Genomic DNA, 25063 nt, shown 5'->3' with positions numbered 1-25063 from the left:
AAATTTTACAAGTTTAACCTTGGTAATTTTCCATTTTTCCCTGATTTGAAATGCAGCAACACGATTGCTTAGTTGCTGAAATATATAATTTACTGTGAGGTAAGGAAAATAAGGAAAATATATAAGGAAAATTAAAGCCCAAAAGTTCTTTTTGGCCTGTAAAGTATTCTGAGGATCTGTGTTTTATAGTAGTTGACATGAGTGCCACAGAATGATGAAATCTGCTGGACCCTGAGCCCTAACATTTGCTTCATGATAAAGCCAACATTTTCTTACCACGTTTGTTCTGAACAAATGTCTTTTCCTGTCCCTCAAAACTAAAGATTGCTGGTACCACTCATCTGTGTTTAATTCCTGAGATCCACTGCCAGAAACACGTGTATTCACAATTGCCTCCCTTCTCCTCCACTGCTGGCTTATGCAGAAGGAATTACCTGAGCCCTCAAATCCAGATAAGCATAGGAGAAGTAAAATATATAATGCATTTCACAGAAGGCCAAAATCACAGATAACTTTTCACCATGTTGTCAAAGTCATAGATTCTCAAGCTTTACAAACACAACCCTGCTTCACCTGAACTCTATTCTCCTTGAGGAAAAAAATATCATTATTAAAAACAAAATCTAAAGCAAAAATCAGGGAGCTTCAGTGACTTATGCAAGGCCAGGGAAGAAGTCTAGGTCAGAATACACCAAAACCCTAAGAAGGTACTGCTAGTTTAAACTTCTCTCTTGCAGAGGGTGTCAAGGATTTATGATCCATTGGAAAACTCATCCAGCTCCCAGGCTTTCCTTTCGTGCCATTTTAAAGTCTGAGCTGCTATAATATGATAGCTCTTATTATAAAAACACTGCTGAGCAGAAGGAATCCCAGATATGACATTTGATCAAAGCTGAGTGTCACAATGAGTCTCTCTTCATTTCTGCACAGCTGAAAGGCATTTGAAACAAGATTTTTTGATGGCCACCCAGAGGTTTAACCAAATGATTTCTTTTGAGTCTTCTGTCATGATTTTCATCCTCAGTATCTCAAATCACTTGAGCCAGAGGAAATATGTAAACTAGATGAGTAGAATGTCAGAGGATAAAGGGAAAGAGAAGGTTACTGGAGAAACTTAGGTGCTCTAGTCAGTGAGAAGAGTCTGCTGATAAAAAAATGGAGTTATAAAAGTATAAGTCTATTTTACAGATATTCACAGAATAGGTGCAGCAGACAACGAATGATATTATCTTTTAAAGTAAATAGTGATTTATAATAAGGGAATAAATTAAATATTTGCCACATCTGCTGTAATTAACCTCACCCTCTAAACTACCACCAGCAAAAGAATTCAGGCTGGTGGAGCCACCATCCCTGGAGGTGTATGAAACAACTGGATGTGGCACTTTGTGCTCTGGTCTGGCTGACAAGGTGGTGATCAGTCAAATGCTGGACTCAGTGACCTTAGAGGTCTTTCCTAACCTAAGTGATTCTGTGATTCTGCAATTAAAATGTTTATTACTGCATAAGGATACTTCCTGCTCTTTCAGAATAGCCTAAAGCTCTCAGAACATTTTTTACCATAATTATCACAGTTTTTAAGACTACTCCCTCAAAAACCTGAGCTAGTAACACAACACCTCTCGTTATGTGCACACAATGACCATGCTGCTGGAACCTTCTCCAGCACCCACCTATCCTCTTCTCCTCTGTTGAGAAAATGACAACAAATACCTTTTAACGGAGCACACACTGACCATGCTGCTGGAACCTTCTCCAGCACCCACCTATCCTCTTCTCCTCTGTTGAGAAAATGACAACAAATGCCTTTTAACTGGGCTCTGCCACAGCAGAAAGTCTAAGCCAGCATTCAGGGTGACTGGAGGACACACAAAATCAGGTCCCCTTTATGGAGCACGAGATGCATTTTCACACAGCAACATTTATGTCTTCTAGATATATGTTTAATAATATCAGCTGGTTCATTTTTACCCGGAAACCTGGACCTAATGATTAACTTTCTACTTTCACCAGCTTGAAAGGGCAGCCCAAGAGCCATTCTGCATCCCATGACCTGAAAGGGACAAAGATTTGTTCAAAACCAGAACATTTTAATTTCAGAGAGGAAAAGGAAGAGCCATAGTCTAACAGTAACAAGTGAAAAGGACATGCTCCAGTTTTCTTGAGGCAGCATAGGGCAAGGCAGTTTTTTTGGGTCTGCTTCTTCAAAAGCTGCAGTAAGATTCAAATGCTGCAAAAAATTGTTCTATAAAAGGAGGGTTTCCCACATTTAAGTGCAAATTAAAGTTTTGTCTGCAGCAGCACTTTTTATAAAGGTGTGAGGAATGCCCAGCGAAGTAGGCAAAGGACTGAACATCACCAAGGGCTTTAAAAACTTTTCACAGGTCCCATACGGTGAGAAAAGCTCTCCTGACAACACAAGTAAGAGGCAGACACTGAAAGAAACGAGTACAGATAGGATGTCTGATCCTGCATTTCTCAAAGGGGAAAGCTCCCTTTGAAGTCCATAGGAATACGAGTAAGGATTGCAGCTCCTATCACGTTTCTGTCATCCTCTATCATGCATCTAATTTAAAAAAGCACAAGTTCCATTTGAGAGGCTAATTCTCATCTTTCTTCCCCTCCTTATTCCATTTTCTCCTTTAGCAGCTATTTTCAGCCTAATTCAGCCACCTGTGAGATGTAACCGGATCATTCGGCAACCGCCACTCAATTATCAAAGGGAAATTGATGCAGGGGAAAATGGCACAATCTGAAGGCAGCATTTATCCTTCAGAAGTTAAAAGACCACGGCTGACACTCATCTGAAGCAGCCCACACCCCAAAAGATGTGGCAGCAAAGTGAATTAAGGTATCAGGCAGCTCCTGGAGCTCTGGTGCTGGGGGCAGAGGAGCTGAGCTCAGGGGAGGCAGATACAGCGGGGGACCTGAACCAGGAGATCAGATTTTTATGCAAAGACTGGTCCAGTGGATAGTTCTGAGGATTTTTGTGCAGATAAGATCCCTAGCTGATCATCTCCTCTGATAAAATGGAACATCAAGCTCATGGATCTTGATGGATTCAGGGACTAACTCGGTATTGAGTTTCCCAGCCTCACTGGGATTTGTGAGAGCAGAGACTTTCTTTTCTGTCACTATTTTTAGCTTCTATCTGTTCAGAAGCAGATTTTCTGCTGTCTTGGAAACTGCAGCATTAAACCCTGGCGATTGTTGTGCAGAGTCCAGGAGCAGAACTTTTGAACATTACAACTGGAAATTTAGGCTCCCAATTTCTTTTTTGGATCCACTGTGTCATAAACAAGAGGCCCTCAGGAAACATTATGTTCATCCCACTCTAATTAGCTGATGGAATAAAGGCCAAGGTGCTCAAGCTTGATTATTTCTATGTGTCAAGGTAGAGTTCACAGGATATTTTTAATCCAAATGCTGACGTTGGGTTGATTGCATTTAATCAAAGAACAAATAACGGCACACTCCTTATTGAATAAAAAAATGCATGTAGAAATGTTTATGCCTATGTGAAAAGCCATTCCTTCTCTGCTGTCAATATTAAAAGCAAGACTGGAACGGCAATACATGCTCCTTAAGATTAAAATTTGAAAGGAAACCTCCAGAACTATGAGATCAGGATTTCTACATTACTTCTACAAAACTAGAGAGCAAGCTTGTGGAGCTTTGGGGTTTTTTTAAGTTATTTTTTTATTGTTGGTTTTGTTGTTAATGTTGTGTTTGTCAGAAGGGACATAAAATGCTGAAGATGGTGCTCAGCTTTTAGATCAAGACCTATTGGAAATACCACTCCAAAGGACTAGGCTGCCTTTTGTAGAAAAAAAAAAACCAAAAAACCAAAAAAACCCCCACCAAACCATGAAAAGAATTCAAGGTAAATTTGGCAGTTTTGTTAAAATGCCAATCAAACTACTTTTACCAAGTTATTGACATACTATAGAAAATAAATATGAATCAGAATCAGGCTGATTACTACTGTAAAAAAAAATAAATATAGGATATCCTTACTCTTTGACTAACAGCGGGAATTGACTTCCTAAGGTTCCGAATGTGCTGGAAAATAAATATGCTAATATTGAATACAAATTAAATGGCCTTCCAGTATAAAATAGAAACGGCATGAGGTCTCAAAAAATCAGCAGCCTCATATTCCAAACCAGTATAATTGTATTTTCCAGTAAAAGCTGGTGATTTTTAAGGTCATCCTAGAATACAAAAATAATGCTGAAATGCATTTTACAACCTGCAATCTTCTGGTTGAAGGTTTTATGTTCAGCTTGCAAGGCAGCCATTTTAAAGACTTGGAGAAAATTACTGAATTGTTATGAATACATGAAATGTTATGCCAGTTATTCCAAAATTAAAAATTATTTCACTGCTGAAATTCTGAGAAGAACCAGAAGCCTCCAGGTCCTGAAAGCTTATCTTATTTGAGCCTGGAATTCTCTACACTATAAATTCAGTGTCCTCTTAGAATAATACCTTAATGTGACCCAGTCATGGGATAAAAATTTTCTCAGACCCTTTTTAAGTTTCCTGCAAGACAAATGAGCCAGGTAGGTTCAACATCTACTGTAAAAAGATGATCCAGCCTGGTTTATTTTTCCAATAATATTAAAGTATCTTGTGCTTCACCATATTTTTAGTTTAGGATACTCTATGTATGGTAAATATTTTTCAGCAAACACAAACAAGAAGTACAACAAAAGAGAAGCTTTCAACCTTCAGGGCTCCCACACAACTTTTAGTAATATTGGAGAAGGCTCATCCTTACAGGAAGCACAGTATGCACTTTTATAGTAAATGCAGGGCAACCCTGATGAGGGGAGGAATGATGATGCATCTGACTCCATGGATATCAGAAAGCTAATTAATTACTATATTATACTATATTTAAACTGAATTTGTACAAGCACTTAACTCAATTGAACAGAATTTTGTGACTGTCTGCTGACAGTCCTGACACGCTTACATGGGTTCAATTGGTTAATGAATCAAAACACTTACACTAGAATTTAATTACTAAATTTCTTTCAGGTAAACATTTATTATAATGCGTTCTACTTGTGCACAACAAGAGGAGCAGCAATTGAGATAAGAATTATTTTTTCTTTCTCTGAAGTTCCTTGCTATGATTCCCAGAAAATCCTTGGGAAGTTGTGCCTTGCTTTTCTCTGTGAAGAGAAGTGCAGCCACACAGTTTGCCAACCTTGTTCCAGAAAACTTATGGCATTTGCAACTCACTGCCACAGTCAGGGAAAGCTTCAGTTTTACAGTCGTTCCACTTAAGAGAAATTATCTGGCACAGACAGATGTTACAGTGATATCTGCTTAGGAAAAAAGATTCCCTTTTAGAAACAGTGGCTCTGTTTTCATTCATCAGGGAGAATCAATGTGCATTGGATCAGAAAGCACCTGGAGCACAGCTCTGGTATATGAATAACACTGTGGAATTTAACATAATTAATCTGAAGCTTGATGGGATAAAAATGCAAAGTCAACATTTTCTGGAATGGGTTTTTAAGAAGAGTGAGTTTCCTGCTTCTGGTTTTCACTGAATGACTGAGAACTTGAAAAGAAAAATAACTCTTTTTCTTTCATAAAATTGCATCTGTGAGCTCTGTCAGTTTTAGTGCTCCTATCTTGATCTCTGGCAGCTGAGAGCACTGCATATAAAGTTATTCTTTTGTTATCATTGCTTTTCAAGCTGAGAAAGAAACCCCAGGTATTTTTCTATTACTCACAGAAGTAGATCTTCATTTTTTATAGCCAAGATTATCATTCACTTTTCATTTCTTCAAGTTTGAAAAAAGCATGAGATTTGGTTCAGACATTCACTTTGGAGCAGCCAATTATGGGTGTCATTTTTACAGTCTGAAATCTCTCTTCCACTGTAAGTTTATTTTTATACATCATAAACTCTTTTCCTACAGCACTGAATTTTGCTAAAGGAACTTCAGGGAAAGCATATACCCAGGTGCAGTTATCAGATACTGTGCACTGATATGTTACTTTTGATATACAGAGAGTTAACAGCGCAATAGTGTGAAGTCAAAACACTCCTATCTTTCTGTTGCCTTTTGTTTAGGCAAAATGGGTAATGCTGACAGCCTATTTAATCTAAACAATTTCTGAACAGCCTTTAGCTAAAAATCATTTGAAAAATTTTTAGTAGATACCTAAATTCATTACCTAATGCCTAATTTCATTAGGAGCAATGAAAAAGATTCAAAGGATATATTTGTTACCTCAATAACACAGAAGTTTTTTTGTTAGTGCTTTCCCTTTAATGAAAAATTACAAACAGGCAGTTCAAAATCAGTTCTCACTTTTCAAATATCTTTTTAACATTATGACCTATGTCCACATTTTTGATAGAAGGAGTATGAACTGAATTAGCTAATAAAATTATAGTAATTTATTGCATCATATTGTAATATTAATAAAGGGCACATCATACAATTATGCTAATAAACTTAAATTCCACTAAAGTTGTGTCATTAAGGAGAGTGTACTACATTATGTAATGAGTCTCCTCCTGTTACAAAAGTTATAAGAATTATATCAAAATGAAAGCTGCAATTTAATGAAAGCTTAAGCAAAGCATTTATCTTTCAGATAAAAACCCTGTGAAGGGCTAATTACTCAACAGGAAGCTAAAGCTGATAAAGAATCTGTTTCAGCTTTAGTATCAGAAGACTAAGGAGAGTCAGGGTTAAATTTTTGTTTGTGCACTGATTTCAGAAGACCAGAGACCATTTACCCTCCAGTGGTTGCTGGTTCTGTTGATGTTGATCAGACAAGGAGCAGTTTGCTGCAGCAGCTCCAGCCACCCTTGGGTTTTTAATAACTCCAGGAGAGGAGACCTCACTGTCCCTTTGTGCAAACTGTTCCATCGTGAAACCACTCTCACAGCAAAAAAAGTGTTTTTGCACATCAACATTTCACATTGCCACCTCACAGGGTTTGGGAAATTCCTGAGAGAATTCAAGGATATTGTGCTTGTGCTGGTGAAGTGCTCCTTGACTGTCAGGAAAATGTGGTAATCATGACCAGACAGCCTCCTGTCTGTAACAAGGGATTTCAGAAAGAATTTTTGTCTTTAAAATAAAGAAAAGAAACTTTATTAATTAACAAATAAATCCTAAAAATAATGCCTGATCCTGAGTCTGATAAAGACAGAAATACTTTGGATGCTTATTCAGGCAGTTGCAGGGTAAGAAAGGAAGCAGAGAGGTCAATGTCAAATATGTCTTTGGTGTTTTTCCATATAAATAAAAGAAGAAAATAGGACACTTCTTCAGGCCTCCTTCAGAAAGAGAAATAAGCAGGAAAGCAAATTCTTCTTGGGGTTTTGTATAGACACACACAAAAAATACATGTACCCACATGTGTATGTGTAGACAAATATAAACAGGTTCAATATTTCAGAGTTGATACCGCCATCCTGGCAGGAACTTCGTTCAATCAGGGGATGGATGTGCACTCTTTGAAAACAAGTTTTAACTAATTTTCCAAAGCAAGGGATTACCAAATCCATATGCAATCTCAGTGTTCATTATTTTAATGAAAATAGTCAAACTAAAACAAGAAAATAATGTGATTTAGAAGAGAATTGCAGAACAGAGGTGTTTTTCATCAGCTCGCTAAATATAAAATTATGTCACTGAGAAAGCAAGTAGTAATAATAATAATAGTTATAAAAATAATAAATTAAATGCATTGTGTATCAGTTGGCTGCTCATTTTTTAATTAATAAACCCAGCCTGTATAGTTTGCAATAAGCAACTGTAAGGACAGGCCATGTTTTCAGCTGCTGTGAGGGTGGCTGGTTCATTTCCTCTGCTTAAGAGACCTAATTTCTGATGAAGCCTGAAGTTATTTAGGGTTAATGGCCTTCCCTCATTTCATTATGCTGTTGTGAAGTGCAAAATTCTTCAAGGTAAGTAGGCTAAGAATTATTCAGAGATATTCTGAGCTGAAGTTTGTTTCCTCATCTCTTTACTTGCCATTCGTCTGCAGCAAATAAAATGACATCTCTGCGTTTTCAGCAGTTTTCATATTGATCTTGTTCTTAAAGCAAAGGCTGGCCACACAAGTCTGCAATCTCCAATTTGGGATTCACTGCCTGATGCCAAGTTGGGATTCCCATCCATTTTTTGCTTTTCCTTAAAGCAAGAGCTTTTCAGAAAGGAGCTGCATATGAAATCCAACTTTCTACTCCATCTCCTCAAAAGACATCAGAAGAAACCTTCCTCTGGACTGAACTTCCTTTACATAACAAAAGTGTCTTGTTCTTTTCTTACTTAGAATTACAGCAGGTAATTCTGTTATGATTTTTTTTTTAAGTGGACTGGAAGGTTTTCAGAATGAGTGCAATACTCACACAGCCATAAGTCAGATGTGTGAGCACAAAAATGGTGTCATGAAATAATGCCAATTTTAATTGTCCTCTTTCAAGCCCACAAATTTATAATGCATACTAGCTGACAAAAATGTAATTGTTAGAGAATTTCCCATTGATTTATTAAACAGAATAGACTAAATTTCAAGATTAATATTAAAAACTGACATAAAGTGTAAAGTCTGTGGTAATATTTTTATCTGAATTTATTTCTACTAAACCAGTTTAGAAGCTTTTCAGGAGGTTTGCAACTAGGGTTGGTTCTTCCTAAACTTAAAACAATACATTTGCCAATTTGCCAATATTATTAACTGAGGTAAAAACAGCAGCAGAGTTTTAGCTGTCAAGTTCAATTCTCTTCTTCTTCTGACCAAAATAAGATTTTTGGCCAACTGAAAAAAACCCACACTGTTTGTTTTGGTAAGTAGATCATGAACAATTATTTTCAAATCATCAATTTTGTTCCAGGTAAGCATTGCTGTGCCTCTGAGCGGGCGTTGTGTAAATGTTAACTGCGTTTACCATTAGCAGTGTATTTCTAATCACACTTGATAACACTTAATCTTGTAAAGAATTTTGTTAATATTTCAGGAGAAGAATAAAGGGCTGCTCCTTCTCTGGGCATTTAGATAAAACTGCCGTCACAAACTCATATGTGTAAAATGGTGAACTTTTTTCCCACTGGATCATGCTCAAATCTCTGAGAACCCTTTTGCCACATGACCATATCAGAATTTCAGCTTTGCTTTATAAAGCAAATTTCTAGCCTTCAGATACCAGAGACAAGACTATGAACTTAAACCTCAAGATCATAAAAGATAAAAAAAAGAAGCAAACCTCAAAATTGCTTTTATCTTCTCTCATGGGTCTGACTCATATTTGAAGACTGGTGCTACTGGGATGACTTGAAGGACAAAAGAAACAAAGACAATATCTGGCCTGGCTTTGGCAACAAAAGAACTTTGCAATTCCACTCAGTAACTCCTGTGCTTCACTATGGCTCTAAAAACCTTGAATTCCTTTCTTCTATGTAGAAAGAAAAACGCTGCCTCTTAAAAAATATTTATAACTAAAACCCAAACACACCCACTGTGACCAGGAAGGTGAAGAGGAAGGGGGTGACACAAACTCATCTCTGAAAGAAACACTTTGAAATGGAAGTGAATGCCATCAGAATATGTGGGGTTTTTTTTTCTTTCCACAGGTTTGGAATGCTGGGTTCAAATCACAGGTCTGTGTTGGCACTTTGGAATCTCTGGCAGTCAGGAGTAATTTGATAACTGGAAAAACAAAAGACTGAAGCTCAACATCCGCATCCAGGCTGGTGTGGGCACATGTGAAGAGCTGAAATGGGGCTGAAGAAATACCCATTATAAACCTTATATGAGAAAAACCCTATTAAAGATTTTTCTTTTTTCATCACAGCTCATTGACCCTGAAGTAATTAGCATTAAATATCACTTAGGGAAATTGCTAATCCGTAATATCTGACACAGTGAAAGAAGGAAAGAGGAACTCGCACTGACTCACACAGCTTTGAACTTTCCTTTCTAAATACCACACTGCTTTCCAACCCAGTAGCAAGCAACCCAAGAGGTGACCCCCAGCCCTCAGGATAGTGGAATGGGGGATGAAGCTCCTGCTTTTTCTGGAAAAAGGCCCTATAAAAAGCTGTCACTGTGCATCATCATTCCTCTTATTCCAGCCTGGTGAATGGCACTGCTCTCCTACCCAGAATCTTTATCAGTTCAAGTCACGGCTTCCAAGAATTCCATATCAAAACTTGCTGCTCTTGTAAGGTGTTGTGAATGTTCCTAAGACACTAAAAACTCACTGTTGCCTCTGTGTAAGCATGGCAATTCTTCTGCCTGGCGACACTTTTGTCAATATTGCATCACCCAAGAAATCCCATTTTATCCTAGAATCACTGAAGTTAAGTTCTACCAGAGAGAAATTCCTACCTATTATCACAAATAGGTCTCAACAAACTCCTTTACAGCATTCCTTAGCAACAGAAACCAAAACCAATTTACATTTTTTCTTCGTGCCAGAGGGCCCAACAAAAAAGCCTCCAATCTATAAAACAGATAATAACGGCAAAATATACATTTCTTTAAAACAATAAAAAAATTGATTTCTGCCAGGAAAGACTCACATGATCTACAACAGCATTGTGTAACTTTATATTCAGAGAACTTCTGGCAGCTTTTTTTTTGTTTGGTTGGGGTTTTTTTTCTTAATGTAATAAGGGCCTGCAATCAGGCATCAATCTTTTTAAAATAGATCCGTGAACACTGAACCAATTTCTTTAAGTCAGAGTTTTTTGAGCTTTGGAGCTGGCTCTCTAGGGTGGGGGGTCTTGAGGCTTCTTAACTCATTTTAGTGGTATCAGTGTGATCCCAAGTGACTCTTCAGAAGTCAATGGAATGATCTAACAAAAAACCCATATACATCCATGGAATAAAAGGCTCAGAGTCACTGGAATAAGTCTGTGGCTGTTTGCCTTGAACAACTGTGTAATGAAAATATTCTTTGCTGTGAGATGGAATCTGTTAGAGCTTTTCTTTCTCAGATCCTGTAAAACACAAAAAGAGAGCTTTTACTCTCCTGTGTTACATTTCATTCCTCGCCCTGTGTGAAGTTTTGGATGTTACAACTTCTTTGTGAAATTTGAGGACAATTCAGACATAGGACCAGTCAAAGCTTTTTTTGTACTCTCATACCTTTCTGTACCAGAGATCTTTGTTACAGGCAGGCTGGTTGGCATTTTCCTGAGATGATTTTTTGTGTGTTTCTGTCTATATGCTACTATTCATAATTTATTCACCTCTCATGGTAACACTAAACAAAATTTGCTACTATCATCACCTTTTTTCACACATTGATTATTTTTTAGAAAAGTTTAGCTATTTTAGACTGTTCTGCTATAATGTATCATAAGTCGTTGGTTACATTAAAATCCTCAAGGCTGATATATTCAGGAAATATTTTTAATGGAAGAGGGCAGAAGGTAGGTGGCTGAAAATCCCTTTCTGCAGCAGTAGATGATATTGTTTGCTATTGTGATACCTACCACATGGCAAAATATTTCCCCGTGCCCACCTCCTCTAGCTGTGCTTTGCCTTTTATTTTTAATTTCTGCTCAGTAGATATGGATGCATAACAGAGAAATTACGTCTTTGTAATTCCACTTAAACCATGGATGCTTAAACTTAAATGAGAGTTTCTACAGATATTTTGAAAGCACAAGTTAACCAAGTTTCTCAGTCTGTCTCTTTCAACCAAAAATTAAAAAAAAAACAAAAAAAAAAAAAAAAAAAAAAAGCTTTTTAAAAAATCCCCTTGGACCACAAATTTTCCCATCTAAGAAAATATCCACAAATGCTGTACAATGACAGCAAGCCTGACCTTTTTCCAGACAGCAGCATCAAATTATCAAGCCAAAAAAAAAAAAAAAAAAAAAAAAAAAGCCTTTTTAAAAATTTCCTTGGCCCACAGATTTTTGACACAGATCAAAAAACATACTAATTTTAGAAAAAGGAATGCATTTGCTTCATAGCCAGTCGAAAGTTTTAATTTCTCCCTCTAATACTATCTTCCCTCCAAGGTTTTTTATGCATTTCTTTCATTTTTATGCGGCTTTTCCTATACTGAGTTTTTGGAGGGAGAATCCTGTGTCTAATTTACCCCCACTGTAACTTAATGATGATCACATTTCAGGCAAAAAATGGGAAGTCAAAAGAGGCAATTTGTTTGGTTTAGACAAAAAACAGATGGATTGCCTTATGTAACCTTGTGGTCTTTTCCTTTTGTAAGGAAAATAGAAAAAAAAAAAAAAGGGGAGGAAAAAAAGGGAAAAGCAAGCACTTTAAAAGAACTGTGGTTTTCCAGGGTTTTGTGGTAGTATTTGCCCAATATTCCACTGAATCCCTACTTATCACTAGTTTCAAATAGGATCAAAGGTAAGAAGAGGCAGGAAGAGAAAATTTTCTTAACATTTTTAACATCTTTACAGGCAATGATCTCGTTAATAGCTCAGTACAGTAAATCTGATTTGTGGATTTGATCAGACACCCCCAGACACAAACACACTCCACACACAAAACAAGAAATTCATCAGCTCTTGGTCTTTTTTTGCAAGTCACAGTCAAGACACCTCCTGTCATCTGAAACCTCACTGACCTAAAGAGGTACTCAGGTCCTATAAATTTACAAAAACTCCCTCCCAAAACACTCCTCCCATCTCCCAGATTTTGAAAAGGTTTTGGTTTAAATAATTAAATATTACCTACACCTGTTACATGGAAAAATATTGCTTTATTGGGATATAGCATATTTTAAATACTTCTGTGAGTGCTCTAAAACAATGAAACCACCAAGCTTCAGTTTAGAAAGAGAAATGTTTGGCTCCTTTTTTATTGTTTCTTTTGGGGGAGTATTTTTTGTAGCTGTATCAGTCTTATTGTAGGATGGGCCAGACTTAGTTTTTCTCAAAATTATTGGAAAAATTGGCTTCTGGCTTCTTTATAAAAGTCTGCTGACTTTCTTGTTAGGAAAGGCTGTAATCTTCATTGCAGAGCTTTGTTGGGGCTGGGGAAAATCCAGATTAATCTGACAGGGTTTTCTGGTTGGTTTTGTTGTTGTTGGTTGGTTGTTTTGAGGGTTTTTTTTCTGATAAGAAAAATGAAGTAATATAACTCTCCTCTGGTATTCTGGAACTGTGGAGGTTCTACTGCCCATTTCAAAAGGGCTTTCCAGCACTAAAATTTTCTGCTTTAAAATTACTTAGTGTTCCATTTCTTGCTATTGTTCACATTTTTATGCTTATCTTGAGGCTACACAATACTCACTCTTTTTTTGGCCAGACCTAAAATCTACAGCCAGCCTTAATGAGGCCAGTTTAGATTCAAGAGAATCTGACTCGTTCCAGCCATACATCTTTGAGTTCTGCAATTTGCTGACATGTAATTTGTCAACACGTAATTTGTCACGGGCTCAGGGGATGTCCTGGGAGAAATATGAGGGCTAAAACCCATAATAGGCTGTGTCAAAACATTGCTCTGTGCTCTCCTGCAGTGAAAGTGCATTTCAGAGGCTCAGCTCACCTGTTTTTGGCCACACATCCACCCCTGCACATGCACAAATAGAGATGTGATGGTCCTTTCTCCCTCCCTGTATTTTGTTATTGTATTTATTTGGGTCTGATGCTGCATAAATGTGAGACTTCCAGCACCTGAAGGGGTATAAAATTTGCTCATTATCTGCATTCCTTTCATCCTGACTTATTAAAACAGCCATTTTTTTTGTCAGGCATTTCTTACTGAGATATGAAAACCTTCTCTGTATCTTTCACTCCCCATTTCTCATTGCAGAACAGAAGCCAAATTTAAGGTGAAGCTTTAGGGAAAGAAGTTTGATTTTTTTCCTCACATCCATCCTCCTCACCAGAATAAGAAACCCACTGTCAGCATTTAAATTGTTAAGTTAAAAGGCTTTACCCTGCATGCAGCAAAACAGCTGCATGTGGACAACTGCTCTCATTTCCTTCTGTCTTAATTCACTTTCCAAAATTCTAGGGAGTTTTCTTCAGGAATTTATGTGCAACACCCTCAAGCTGAGTTTTTTACCAAATAATTTCCTCTGTTCTCCTCAAGGAGACTGGGGTTAGTGGCAGCACCAATCTTCCTACACATTATGGCATCGTGCTAATCAAGCTTTACAGCCTGCCCAATTCATTAACTTGAAGTCCATGACACAGTTGTTGCCTGAAGTCCTTAAAAGGCTTTACAGAAGTCATGTGAGCGTTAAATAATCCACTTTCATAACATTTTCCCAAGTAATTTAGATACTAATTTACACCACAACTGTGGTACTGTAGCTCAACAAAACTACAGTTTTGTGGGGTCCAAATGATGTAATTTTTGGTATTGAGGAAGCTTTATGGCAATGGCATTCCAAAATGGGTTAAATTAGGCAGCTACAAATCATTGGCTACTCTGAACATTTGAATTTAAGTGATTTCATTAAGCCTAATATAAAAAGAGCCTGCCAAATTAATCTCCTCTTGGATGCCAAAATTGAATGTTTTAGGAATAATATTTTTAAATACAGATGATTACACTTAAAACAATTAAAGCAATCTCACGGTTCGTTCATTTTAATGACCTTTAAATCATTCCAGTCTTGAATCTAATTTTAAACTTGCAAGCACTACTGAACTGACTCGAAGTGTTTAATACAATACATATGGGATGGTAATGTTGATAACCTCCCCTGGGCTAAGCTGAAAACAAATGGGATTTTGCAAGTTGTGCCTGGAAGAACAGTTCTTTCCCTAATAATTGAAAATCAGACAAGTTTCAGAGGACTGCTGTTATTTTTGCTAAATTCATTAAGAGCTTCTTAACCAAATCTGCCTTACTCTTCTACCATGTTTTCCTTTCAGCAGTCATTTAATACACTCTGACATTCATCCAATGATTCTAAGAACTTCAAAGGGACTGCCATAAGCCAAGGAAGAACCAACCTTTAAGAGGTTGCCTATGCACTTTCACCTTCCCAAAATTCACAAAAACCTTTTAAAAAACATCCCAAAGCAATAACACCATAATTTTTCAAGTTTGCTGTTAATTTTCAATTACAAATTCATCTTTAATCCCTGTAATTAGAAAGAATGAGTATTTGGTGACAAGAAATTCTTCAGCCCTGAAGCATTGCTAAGTTGAAGACTGACAACCACCCAAACACAAAATTTGTGTTCACGTTTCTGGTTTGAGATTTCCTGTTCACGTGACCGTAATGTGCACATTTTTCACAGGTACACATTTGCACCTTCCTGTTCCTACTTTGAAGTACCTGTGATCCCAGCTGTAAATGCAATAATAGAAAATAAATTTATTTTGAATAACCCTTTATGTTCATTCCATGCAATAAATTCCTCGAGCAGCTTTTCACTCTTGCTACGGTTACAGTTCAGGGCTGCTTGCCAAATTATTCCTTGCTGCAAGGGAAAAAAAGGCAGGAAAGAGCTTGAACTAGTCAAGGAGAGAACTTACACAGGTCCTGCTCCTGTGACAGCAGCTAACTAGGCATAAAAATGGGCATGGGGAGAGATAACAGCCTGCCTGACACTTCCATCTGCCTCATCCTCCTTGTCCCTTCTGGAACACTCTGAGCTGGTAGAGGGGACAGTCTTATTTCAAACTTCATGTTCTATTTTGCTTTTGCAGCTCAGCTGAATTGAATTACTGCAAAGATGGCAGATGATGCAGGGATATTGCACCCACATCCCATTTCCACAGAGCCAGAGCCAGAGCCAGAATCCAGAATTCCTGCCTTCTGTAGTTATTTGTGAAATAAAGCAGCTCACAACGCTCTCTCTCTCTGTCTGCCCCTGCACTGGAGTGACACTGCACCTTCACTGTGTGCAAAAGCCAGGTTTTTAGCCTGAAAAGTTCTAAGAAATGGAAATAACTGGGTTATCAAAAGAGCTTTAGAGAAAACCTTCTAATAATGTTGATTTCCTTTCTAAATGTTTCTGCTATGCTTCTGCATACAATGTTTAGGCCTAATTTTACTTTTGAAACAGCACTATTTTATACAATTCAATTAAAAAACTCTGGTGTTCTCCCCTAACCCCCAAATCATTACAACACACCTAGAATCTGAACATTTACCTGTAATTATGAAAATTACCAATTGCCCAGCATTGTAAAATACATTGCTTTTGATCCTGACCTAATATGTAACCTAGACTTATCTTCAGTCTTGTCATGCTTCATGTGGGTGTGAATTGCTTCTATTTCACTTGCAGCCTTCAATTTAATATAACAGTAACATCTAGAAGTAATCCCTAGTATTTATCTTACTGTGGATTGTAGATAAATCTCCTGTGACTGTATTAGTAGGTACAGTATTTTAATTTTTGTGAAAAACAATCTCTTGTTGTCACAGTGCGGCTGAAAATTATTTTCTAATCTCTGTTCTCTCCAGCAACATGCCAGGGTTGGCTGGGATTTAAAACTTAACTCTTTTATTCTTGTTTTTTCTTTTATTACAGCTTTGAAGAGGGATTTGGGTGAGGCCAAAGAATTATAAAACTTTTCCAGGAAACATAACTGAGAGGAAGCATTACAAAATAAACCTAATGGAGTTTGCTGTTTAGTTTTGTAATTCCTAATGAGGAAAACAACTGCACTCCTGCTGTAAGAGGATAAGATTCAGCCTCTGCTGCCTCTTTCTGACAACAAAGGGTACCCAGGGGATGCAGAGCTTAAGTAGGAGTCACATTATAACTGTTTTTAAGTGCTGGTGAGACCATTAGTATCACTGCTTTAGCTGTACTCCTTATTTTGCTTTCAGAGTTAACTCCTCTGTGATGGCTGGGGTTTGAAAATGTATATTAATTGGCTAAACCCTTTTTTTTTCAGCTAAAAGTCTTGGTTAGCAAACAGACACTGGCTACCACATGGCTACTATTACAAAAGGAATTGTCCAGCTAAATGGCAATTTTCAGGTTCTCAAGGACTTCTTGATGACTAGGTCCCAGCATTGAGTCTACCTGATATAAATATTATCTTGACAGAAGAGTTCTATTCTGTCAAAGGCTCAAAGGTTTATTGATTTTTCCTCTCCTCTCCCTCTCATTTTCAGTCATTCCTGGTCTTTGCAAGATGCTCATTTACTTCAACCCTTGTTTTCTATGGCCTCCTCTCTGTGCCTGCCCATTGCTGGTGCTCTGGGCAGGATATTGTGGAGTCCAGGTTCAGCCACTCTCTACTGTGATTTTCCCATTCTGCAATAGAAACTGGAATCTGGGTAGAAGATATTCCTAGGACTCATCCTGTCCATTATACATTTTGACCAGTTAGTGATGCCTCCCAAGGTTTTTCAACAATGTGGTGTGTAAATGACCAAAATATCAAACACATATCTAACTATAATCCAAATTTATTTACCACTATTACTGTGCTAACATAGGCAAGCCTGCTTTGTCCTGCTAGGTTCTATCTCATTTTCACAACTTTTCTTTGCATTTTCTTCTGGAAACAACGCTCTTTACAAAGTTATCCAATTATGCTAAACCATCCTTTTGTACCAAGCTTTCCCAGTTTTCTGAAATATTTTTTCTTAGAAATCTATTATTTAGCAATGGGAATGAAAGAGTTTGTTAACTTGTCATTTGAAAATGTAAAAAGTCCCCTTTTTTTGTTACAGTTTTAAAATAACTGAACCACCTGTCAAGTCTTACAGCACAATTCATTATTGTTTATATTTTACTAAAGGTGAATTGCTAAATCCTTACAATGAAGTTACAAAGAAATGTTTAAAGAAAAAATCAACCCCTGCCTCACAGGGATGTGGCTTCCCACCAATGCAGATCTGTCACTATAATAATTCTGCAGAATTTGTTCCAACAAACCCCTCCTTCCTTGCCCTCTGCACATCTTAAACTCCGCAGAGAAGGAACGTGTCAATAATCAATTTAATCCAGTTCACGGCACTAGGAGTTGTTCACCACAGAAATGAGGAATTTGTGCTTTGCAAAGCTTTGTGCTCTTAAGAAAATCCACTCTGATGAACACTGGTGGAAAAAAGGCTTTCTGTGAGTTTGCTTTGAGTGAGCCTATATAAAGCACACTGGTTATGAATTATTAATGCAATAAGCCAGAAGGCTTAAGAAGAAAAACCCTCTAGGAGAAGGGAAGAGGTAGTGTGGGAAGGCTTCATTTACATCAATTATTATTCAGCACCAGCGCTTTCTTCACTCAGCATTTTGCAGTGGCAGGGCTGAGTTCTGAGCCTGGGAGTGAAGCCTGTGAGCTTCAGGAGGAGGAAAAGGTTGGGGAAGACATAGCCTGGGGAAAGTCACTGCCCTGGGCAAACTCTCAGGTAGGGGAATCAAAGGCAATAATCGCATCCTCTGATGGCTCCTGGCAGCGCCTCTCGTTTGCTCAGAGCTGTCAAACCCTCCTCAAAGCCCAGGCTGCAGGACCAGATCAGCGGTGGCAGCTCAGGATAGAACCTGGGAGCAGAGATTTGTCTGAAGCTGAGCAGGGGGAAAGCGCAAAGCCAGCCCCGGGATGATCCTGACTGCTTGAATTTGTGGGAGGTGATTTAAAAAATAAAGGTGAGGACCTCGTGGATGAGGAGCTGTATTGCAGAAATCCAAACAATTGGTAATTGGAGCGATGCAGCACCAGCCCTACCTCTGTCAAACTCTGAACTACAGTTATCTTCACCCAAAGAAATTCACTTTTTTCACTAACATGAGCTCAGTTGCAGTAACCCCTATTAGAATTACTGCCAGGGGTGAGGGAGAGGTAAGGGCACACAGAGGAACCAAAACCTAGATTTCAAAACAAGGAATTAACTTTCCAGCTCTACAATGGAGCTGTAGTTTTATCTTTATCTCACACTGTGTCTTCCTGGCTCTGTTTTTGAAGCCCAGCATACTGACATCAATATTTGGCAGCAGAAAAGATGCAACAGCCTGCATTTATTCATGCATTTCCAGACATTTTATGGAGGGGAGATACTAGTCCAGTTTCTTTTGCTAGGTGTTAGCAACACACTTGTAGACTTTAATTCCTCTTACTTTTTTGCCTACAACGAAGTTCACAGCTAGCAAACAAGAGTTGGAGACCTCAAAGGAAACTAATCATTTGTGAAATAGTCTAGCTGGAAAATAATCTAGACTCCTCTATTTCTAGCAGAAGGGAATGCAGAGTCCCAGCATTTTTTTTTTTTTTAAGAAAGTCAACATTACTTTGCATGAAAAACAAGAGATTATTTTAAAATTTTCCAGTGCTTTCTGTTTCCAGTATGTAAATTTGAGTATGTGTAGAATTCATTATACTTCCCTAAAGGTTCTGGAAATGTTAAACTGGCATTATTCAATTATGTAAAGCAGCAGGAAAGCCTTTCTTCTTTGTGTCTTGATATGCATAATAGCATAAGTCAATATTCATGCTAATATTAATTGAAAAATGAATGCCATTTTATTATTGTTGTCAGAAATAATAAATATAAACCCCTGATTAAGTAGATAGACAACACTCCAGTTTCCCCAGTTCGTAAGATTATTTTCAGTGTTTGTTTATACTGCAATTAGTCATGGGTCAAAGTCAAGTGTGCTAGGGAACCTTATTTAAAAGTTGGGCTAATATTTGGCCTCCTTTTATCCCATGAAGAAAGTTCAGTGGGCTCCTCTTCATGTGAAAACCTTCAATTACATTTTAAAGAATCCCTCCTTCCCATGCCTCAGTGGCTTTTACTCCAGACATCCAAACTGCCACTAAAATATATGGACATAACAAAGATATTTCCTAGGGTTTTGAGGGTTTGTCTCGTCTGATAATTCTGTTTCAAATGAACACACTCAGATCATTAAGATTCTTGCCCAAAAGTGATTATAAATACACCAAATAACACCAAAGGAACATCACAGATAAAATTTAGGCTCTTGAAGCCTATGCTAGCTTCTCACTCATTAAAATTAGTTTTAACTATGCAAGTTGGAGAAGTAATAAATAATTAATAGACACTTCCACAGCCCTCTCCAAAGTGATTTTAAACACAATCATGTTCTGTTTAATCCTCAAATTATGAAATGTAAGCTAGGGATTGGTGACTCTTCACTAGGGAGCTGAGGGCTTGCCTTGCTGTTACCCTGACAGAATTGCACTGACCTGTGTGATGTTCCTGATTTTCATTATTAAAAGCAGGCTGAAGGCCAAAGAATGAGGTGAAAAACACACCTTGAAAAAGTGTTGAATGGTGACATCTTGCTTCTTGATATTTATCTTAATCTTTAGTCTTCCATCTCTTTTTTTAATAATAAAACTCAGAAAGGTTGTTAAAAAACTCCATATATTAAATAAAATCAGGTTTATTTACAATCACTGTAATTTTGTGGTTACAACAAAGCATTGTTCAGAAGGCTGTTCCCCCAAAAGAAAATATCATGAAATTCCTCAGTGTGCAAAAGCAGGCTCCTTTTTCTTTGCTTTGGGTTTTACAACAAGTGTATAATGCTAATTTTGTCCACTATCTTTGCAATTTAAAACTGCAGCATGACAGACACACCTCTCGCAAGAATGGCCAGAATAGGTGTGGTAGAATATTTTTCAGAAAATGCAGTCAGATATTGTAAAAAAATTGTGCTAAATACCAGAGTGACTGCTCATATAACAGTTTTGATAGGTAATTCAGTCTGAATCACACGAAGAATGATAACATAAGTCAGCATGGTGAGATTTGGGAAATCTCCCTTCTCTTAAGGTCCAATGCTGAGGTGCTGCGTGCTCTTGGAAAGCTCTTTCCAGTACCGGTTCCTTTGCTTGGTTTGCCACTTTCTGCTCACCCTTTCTGTGTAAAGAACATTCTCCTGCTGGACCAGCCCTCTAATGCAGTGGCAGAGCACTTGGTGCTGGTGCCTGGTCTCTAAGAACCAGAAAATATTCCTTTAGTACCATGGGTTTGGGGTTGGGTCTTTGTTTGGGTTTTGAGAGGGTTTTTTTATTTTGTTTTCCCCCTTAGTTGTTGCACGGGAGATGACAAAAATCTTCCAGGGCATTAGAACATTAAGTTTGAAGTTATTTTTGGACAAAGAAGGAACATGCAGAGATAAAACTGGGTTATGTATGAAGTGGGATGGAGTGCAGAGGTGCCAGTGCTCGGAGATTTCAAACGCAAGCCAGCCAGTTCTTCTCTTCTGCCTTTGTGGCACCTTTATCCCTCATTAAGTGAGAGTAGGAAGCTCTGACAGAAGAAATTCATTGATTTTCCTCTCTTTGGTGTGAGTCACAACTGCAGACAAGGTGTTCAGTTGCCAAAGGTCTGTAGTAATTATTATTTTATTATTATGATTATAAAGGTCTGTAGTAGTATTGTTTTGAAGCTCTGTTTTAAATAACCTAAGCATTATTCAGGACTCATGTTTGGATGTGTTTGCCTAACTCCAGTTGAGTTCTAACAGCAAAAAATCACATGGACCCTTTTAATTAATATGCAAACCTTCCAAAACATTTTAGTCCAAGGTAGCCAAGATTTAAGTGCTTCACTACTGAGGCTGCATAAACTCCAGGAAGCCGTTGTCCATTAATGGGGATGAGGAAATTTACCCTCTGTAATTAACAAGTCTCATTGGAGACTGTATTCTTCATCACCACGGATTGTGAGAGAACATTGCACAAAAGCAAATGTCAGCTCTTTGTGACTCAGAACTAATTAATATTTCTAAAGCCTTTAATATATCACTGTGTTAATAAATAGGAATCTTATCTTTCTTGGTAGTACCTTAGAAGGAAAGTAAACTGAATAAGAAATCCACATGACTTTATTAATTAGTTAGTGGAAAAAATAAACCTTATTCATCTGTATCCTGCACAATAAAATGGCAGGACCTAAATCTATGTATAGAAGTTGGGGATTTGCCTCTTTTTATTAAATTCTCTCAATAAAATTAAGAAAAACAGTCTCACGTAGATTTCTTTAATGTCATTTTATGTACTCATTCTTTATGATGACTACATTACAATTCCTGACCTTACACAAAGTCTTTAAGTTCATTCCTAGTTTCTCTTTTGGTGCTGAACAAAGAGATTCCTCTAAAAAGAAATTAGAAAAAAAAATCTGGGAATAGTTAAGAGGCTGAATGGGCAGCCCTGTTTTCAATGGAAAACCAAAAAAAAGCAAGATTTTTTTAAAGTCTTCCAATGGCAGCACCAATTCCACACATGCCTCAGGTCCTGTTGTCAGGCATGCAGGGCCTCTCCCCACCAGAAAATTAATTTCTCTCCAAGATTCTGACACACCCTTCACACTATTTCAAGCATTTTATATTGAGAAGTCACAAATCAAAGTATTTTAGAATACAAGGACCTTGCAGAAGTCCCACAATAGCTTGGGAGCACAGCTGAATTCCAGTGGGAAGGACTAGCTTTGAGCAACGTGAACAAAAGCCACTACACTATCTAATCTGGAAATTAAAGAGTGGGTAGGCATCAGATAAAAAAGGGTTTTTAAAATAAATTATTTATTTTTATATTATTTATATTAAGGTACAACGAAACTTGACTGAAATTTACAGGGTAGCTGAGCTGACTGCAGTTTCCAGAAGGGGTTAATAGAGTGAAAAAGAAGCATATTTGGTGTGGAAAAGGGACCTGAGCTTCATGGGGAAAACAAGGTCACATGCATTTCAAACCAATGTTTTCAGCTTGGTGTCTGAACTTCCGAAAGCAGACAGAAAGTGAAAGCAGGCCAAAAGGCAGCAAAAGGTGGCAGAACAGAACTATTGTGAGGATTGAGCAGTTAATCACCTCCCACGAGAGGTGGATAAACTTAGAAGTCAATATAGATAAGCAAGAAATTCTTCTGGGAAACAAAGATGAGGTAATGTGTGAAATGGGCACTTTAAACTGAATTAGCCTCCCTCTAGACTTTATCTAGAGTCAATCACTACCCAGTGTGTGAGTCAAACCCCTACATATCAGCTCAAGATTTGATTAACTGAGAGTAAGCCTTCCTAATGCTCATGCCAAGGGAGTTACAAGGGTAGGAGTAAAGCTCCAGAAGCCTCTGCAAAAGTCTATTACAAAATGTAGATTAAATAAGCCAAACCCCACTCCGACCTTCCTGCGTTCCTTGCACATCTCAACCTCCAAGATAATGTTTGTTTGCATTCATTTTCTACACTCACAACTGGCCAGTGAGGGAGCCTGGGCCTGTGTACATTTTGGGACTCTGAAAGGGTGGGCAAAGCCCTTCCACATCACAGAGCTGCAAAGGTCATCTCTGAAAGAGGTGGGTCCTCTCAGTGGTTAGCAAGTTCAAAATCTATGGTTTGCTCCTGCCTCGTGCTTTTTCAACCAGTCAGCACGAGTTCAAGGAGGAGACAGAGTTTGTTGAAGGGCCTAATTGCCGGAGAAGAGGGACCAACCACAGCCAAAAGTGTTTTAGTTGAATAGGACTGAGAGGGATCAAGAGACTTGTGGGAAATGAAGCCTTGATTTATATGGCGAGGGGATATAGCAGGGAAAAGTTTGCATTCTTTTACAAGAAGAAACTACTGGATTAAGAGAAAAGCTGAAAAAATCGAATTTTCAATTCAAAGGAAGGAAAAAATAAGTGTTTTTTCATAGGCGGTCTTCCAAGAGCTGGATGGACTTGATCAGTAATAAAAAAAATATGTGTGATATACCTGGCAGTGAGTTATCAGAAACTTTGATAAGCTTGTCATTTTTTTACCCTATTTTTATCTAAATCCAGGCCTGCACACAAAGCAGAAAATCAGTGAGACAGCACACTAAAGTGAGGTGGAAGGACAATGGGTTTAAATGTCAGAATTCTGCTTTCAGTTCTCCTCTCTGCTATACTCCCTATGTAAAATCTTGCAAAACTTTATTCCAGGTTTTATAAAACAGAACTTTTCCAGTATTATTCCTGTGATCCTTTCTGTTGTCGGCTGGGAGCACTCAGCACAAACAGATGGCCTGTTGGCTAGACCAACACCCAACAACAGCTTGTGCAGGAAGGATTCAGAACAGGTTTCCAGCCACAAATTCAGCACAAAAACGTCTCCTGGAAGCACAGACTGCTGGTCCTGCTGAGAGAAGGAAGATGAGGAGGAAGGGAATTACAAGGAATGAATATGGCAGATCCTTTTTCAGAAAAGGCTGGAACCTGTTCCTCATGCTTAACACTAAAGGAAATTTTTCCAGTGATTGTCCTGTCATCATGAACAGGGTATTTGTGTGGATAAAGATGTCTGAAGAGTGGGAACAAAGGAAGGTAAATTCATGAGAAGGTCACAAAAGCTGGATTCAGGCTAAGAACTGCTGGTTTGCTCCAGCCACTTGATTTTCCCTGGGTGGCATGGATGAATTGTGAATTATCACCTCATCTTCCGTAATTAGCCACACAAAACTCCTGCACTTTTCAATATTCATCCATTACTGCCTCCACCACGACATGCTGTAATGGACATGTTAAATGGCAGGAAACTGCTCCTGGTCTCAGTGCACAGAATAATGCATTCCCACTTCCACCCAGACGAGAACATTAACAATCGGAAATGAGGCGACTTGGAATATGTATTTCTCATGAATCACTGACAAAATATTTTATGACCTCCTGTAAGATAAGAGGCAAGACATAGGAGATATTAGTAGATTTGTTAAAAAAGGAGAATAGCTTTGGCAGAATATAATTATTTTCTGTTTCAGAAGTACCTATGGAGAAAAAGTTTCCCTGGAAAAGAGATGGTACAATTTAGGCTAGACTCTTACCTAGTGTGAGGTCATTAATACACTCATTAGGGAACATAAATATAACCTTCATAATGGTGGTTTGGTATCAGATCTGAGCATTTTATTGCACTGTTTAGATAGATGCTAAATGTGAATTTCCCCATTTTTTCCCCTATATCTATGTATTTAGTTTTCCTTATATTTCCTTATATTTAAGTATTTAGCTTTTCCAGTGTTGCTTTACAGTAACAATGGCAGAAGAGCAAACAAAAATAAAACTGCTGCTTTTGTGTTGGAAACATGATTTATCAAAGATGGGATGGGAGAGAAGAGCAGAGAGGAGAGGCCTTAGCCACCACATTGTATATTTTTACCTTTCCATTCAAAAATTAACTTC

This window comes from Pyrgilauda ruficollis, unplaced genomic scaffold (genome assembly GCF_017590135.1).
Source record: "Pyrgilauda ruficollis isolate IOZ18807 unplaced genomic scaffold, ASM1759013v1 scaffold50, whole genome shotgun sequence".
Lineage (NCBI taxonomy): Eukaryota > Metazoa > Chordata > Aves > Passeriformes > Passeridae > Pyrgilauda > Pyrgilauda ruficollis.
Note: the sequence above shows the minus strand (reverse complement) of the source record.